The following is a 4,980-nucleotide window of genomic DNA, read 5'->3' on the forward strand; positions in this document are numbered from 1 at the left end:
TTTCAGAATTTGGTACTTTGATCGATCACTATAGATTCGTTTTCACGTAGTGTAATGATATTTTTGTGATGTTCTTATGCAGGAAACCAATTTGGTTACTCAAACACTCACATGATGATCAACTTTATTTTCTTGTCCAACTGTATGGTTTAGTGTTCCCAGATTTGTTCAACACTATCTTGTAAAAGATGTCTGTAATAATATAATGCATAACATGTCCTTTCTCGAAATATAAAATAAAATAAAACAACGCAAGCAAAAATTGAATTACTTTATAAATAAAGGCGTAGAGTTATTATTTATCTTTTCTTTATAAATTTTTTTAATGAAAAGATAAGGATACAGATAAAATGATCAAAATGTTTATTTAACAATTTTTTCATCATCAATTTCGTACTCGCTCCCCTAGATTCTTTAATTTGGGATTAGATACGAAAATTGAGAAAAAAGAGTAAATTAGCTGAATTAAGTAAGAAAATTGAATAACATAATAAAATAATTTAATATTTGATATATTAAATTTTACAGCTTTTGATTTTTAAAAAATAAATAAATATCAAGAGAGATATTAAAAAATTGTCCAAAAAATAAATATGATGGAGGGTGTAAAAAAATAAAGATTACTTATATATTTTTGCTATTGAACGACCTAATCCTTTTGAATGCGGTAAAAACACTACAAAATTATTCTATTTGTCCCACTTAGCTTATTCATCAATCAAAATTCATACTTTTACCAAAGTACTATATTCGTTTTTTAGTGTCCATAACCAAACTTAAACATATTTGTACAAATTTAATATATTTAGAAATTATTTTATCTCATTTATCGGAAATAAACAAACATTTTGGGAAAATGAAAATTACAAATGTATCAAGATAATTGGTACGTACGGAGTATTTTTTCTCTAATTATCGTTACTCATTCCATTTTGACCGGAAAGGAAATTTATAAGTTGAGATTCGTTTGTTTCAATCTAATTTAACCGTGTTACTTGGAGTTACTTGTAATAAAAATAAGTTATATTCAGTACAAGAATACATGGTAAAACCGACCGGACATAACCGACCGATGTCGATTTGGTCACCTTAAAACCGACCGACGTCAGTGGTCGGTTATATGCCAACTAAACGACACCGTATTGATGACGTGGCACACATAAAACCGACCATAGACAGGTGGTCGGTTTTACTGAAAAAATGACACCGCTTTGCTGATGTGTCACTTTTAAAACCGACCACCTACATGTGGTCGATTATATCCACAAATTCTGCAGGTTAAAACCGACCATATATGGTGGTCGATTTTGTAGAATAATAAAAAATTAATTTAAAGTACAAAAAAAAGTACTTGTTAAAGAGAAAACGGTGTCGTTTTATTCTTCTACCTAATAATGTGTGTGTGTGTGTGTTTATGTTGGTGTATGTATTAAATGTTGTTGTATGTATTTAATGTTTTTTATTTTTTTATATAATGTTTGTTGTGAGAATTGAAGTTTGGTAGTAGATAATTTGTAAGTTAGTTTTATTTATTGTAATTATAGTGTGTGTTGTGTGTTTTATGAAATACATGAATATTTATGAGATTAATGATAAATTATTTGTTAAATATGTGTTTTTTTAATTTTAAAAAATATTAATGTAGATGGAAACCATAGATCGAAGTTGGATTGGTAATCAATTACAAAGCGATAAAATTTCATTGACCCCGGAATATAGAATTGGTGTGGAAATTTTTTTAAAATTTGCTAGCGAAAATGGAATGGAAGATGGTACAATGAAGTGTTCGTGTAAACGTTGTAAAAATTTGAATTGGTTAAAGATTGATGATGTTAGATTTCATTTGCTCGCTAAAGGGATGCTTGAGGGTTATACCGTGTGGACGTCGCACGGTGAAAAAATAGGAAGAAAACATAGTCGAACATCACATCACCGTTATTGTGTTCGGGAACCTTCGAGAGTAGAAGAATCGGTAGATTTGAATGCGATGTTACATGATTTAGCCGGTGAAAATTATCAATTTTATGAAACTACGGATACGGGAACTATGAATGTAGAAGAAACTCCAAATGATAGTGCTAAAAAATTGTACGAGGTTATTGTTGAAAACGGAGCACCTATTTATCCCGGCAATACAAAGTACACAAAATTAAGCTTTACCACCAAATTATTGGAATTCAAAAATAACTCATATTGTAGTAATAAAGCTTTTGATAGTTTGCTTAAACTTCTTACGGATGTGTTACCAAAAAAACATATATTACCCGAAAGTTATTATGCAATGAAAAAAATTATGAAGGATTTGAGGGTTCAATATGAAAAAATTGATTTATATGAGAATGATTGTATGTTATTTTATGAACATGACAAGGATAAAGTTGTGTGTGATATATGTGGTGAAGATCGTTATCGGGATGTTTCTAGGAAAGATGGTAAAAAAATAGCAAAAAAAATCTTAAGACACTTTCCTTTGATCCCTCGATTACAACGCTTATATATATCGGCACATACATCCGATCACATGAGATGGTACAAAAATAGAGATGTGAAAAATGGGGAAATAAGTCATCCCGCGGATTGAGAAGAGTGGAAAATTTTTGACCGTAGGTATCCTTCATTTGCTCAAGAGATTCGTAACATAAGGCTCGGTCTTGCGACCGATGGTTTCAACCCTTTTGGCCCTACCGGGAAAAAAACATATAGTGTATGGCCTGTGGTGATAGTTGTCTACAATCTTCCACCATCAATGTGTATGAAAAAGCCTTTTATGTTCATGACCGATATAGTTCTGGGTCCAAATAGTATTGGAAAATATATTAACGTTTGTCTAAGGCCTCTCATCGATGAATTGAAGAGATTTTAGAATACCGGGGTGAAGACATACGACCAATCTTTGAAACAAAATTTTACAATGAGAGCAGCTATTATGTGGACAATTAGTGACTATCCCGCTATGAGTATGATAAGTGGGTGGTCGGGCAAAGGAAAGATGGGATGTCAAGTGTGTCTTGGAAGCGTGCAAGGGTTTCAATTAAAATATTATGGAAAATGTAGTTTCTATGGCACGGACCGAATATTCCTTGAATTAAATGATCTACTCCGTCAAAAAAATAATTTGTTTGATAACGAAGAAAGAAGATTGTTTCGTGGTCATTTGTCCGGTGAGGGTGTTAAGGAATTACTTGATGGTTTAGTTTTTCCACCACCCGGAAAGACTAATTCGAAGGCAAGGAGTGTCGGATACGGGGAAGAGCATCACTGGACTCATGTCCCAATCTTTTATGAACTCCCTTATTGGTCATCACATAGTTTACGATATTCAATTGACATCATGCATACGGAAAAAAATGTTTTTGAAAACATTTTTTTTACTATTGTCAATGCGGCAAAGTCAAAAGATCATAAAAAAGCAAGAGCGGATTGCAAGCATTTTGGGGTGTTACCACATTTGTGGATCAATGAGAAAGGAAAGTCACCTAAAGCACCTTATTCCCTTACTAGAAAACAACGTAAACTTTTGTGTGAATGGATTAGTTCACTAAAACTTCCGGATGGTTATTCCTCAAATATATCACGTTGTTGCAATGTTGAGGAGTGTACATTTTATAGATTCAAATCGCACGATTGTCACATTTTTCTTCAAAAATTATTGCCTCTCGCAATTTGTGAACTTCTACCGGCGCCTATTGCCGATGCAATCACGACAATTTATAACTTTTTCCAAGATTTATGTTCATCCGTGGTTACAAAAACCGACTTGGAAATAATGGAAAAATCGGTTATCAAAGCATTGTGTTTGTTGGAAACGATTTTTCCTCAAAGTTGGTTTGATTCTATGGAACACTTGGTTGTACATTTAGCCGAAAAAAATTAGACTTGTCGGACCTATTTTGGCATTGGATGTATCCGATTGAGCGTTTGTTGGGCAAATTAAAACAAAAAGTCGGTAATAAAGCAAGGGTTGAGGGGTCAATTGCCGAACGATATATGGAGGAGGAGATTCTTAATATTTGTTCCTTTTATTTTGCCTCTGACACGATCCATAATAAGGTACGTCGTAACGAGGTTTTGTTTGATGTGCAAAATTCCGAGAATTTAGAAGTGTTCAAATATCCAATTTAATCTCTTGGAAAGGAAGGAACTCGATACATGAGTGATGATGAACGAGAGTTAGCGGAAGAATATGTTCTTTTAAACTCTCCTGAAGTTCAACCTTATCTAAGGTACCAAAATCTTACTTTAAAAAATATGCGTAATAATTTTTGTTAATGACACATGCATGATTTTTGTTAATTTCTATTTATATTTTAGGAAGTACCAAGATCGTGTTATGCGACAACGCCCGGAAACAACACCTCAAGATTTAGATCGTATTGTCAAAAGTCGATTTAAAACTTGGTTTAAACAAAAGGTATTTATCTATTTTTAATTTGCATGATTTGTTTTTGTTTTAAATTCTTATAATTACAACTCTCATCGATTTGAATTATTTTTAGGTTGATAAAGATGAGGTGGAAGGACCTCGTTTTAGGGACTTACTTGAAGGGCCGGTATTAAAAGTTATGACTTTTGAGACTTGTCAAGTTAATGGATATAAATTTTCAAAAAAATTTGCATCCGGTTCTGGTATTGTTGTTAAAGGAAATTTGCACGGAAATAATCTTGATTATTATGGTCAACTACAAGAAATTATTAGACTTATTTATCAAGGATGCAATCATGTATATTTGTTCAAATGTATATGGTTTGATAGTGTTGGTAATGGTGTGAGGATTGATAAGAATCGTGTGATTACAATTGATATGACTTCAAGATTGAAGTCAAATGAGATTTTTATTTTAGCTAGTCAAGCCTCACAAGTATATTATGATTCTAATGTATTGGATCCAAAAGCGAAAATATATACGGTGGTCAAATCTAAAAGTCGCCCAATTGATGAATCTATCATTGCGCAAAATAATATAGAGGATGCTTTTCAGG

Source organism: Apium graveolens, chromosome 10 (genome assembly GCF_009905375.1).
Source record: "Apium graveolens cultivar Ventura chromosome 10, ASM990537v1, whole genome shotgun sequence".
In the NCBI taxonomy this organism is placed as follows: Eukaryota; Viridiplantae; Streptophyta; class Magnoliopsida; order Apiales; family Apiaceae; genus Apium; species Apium graveolens.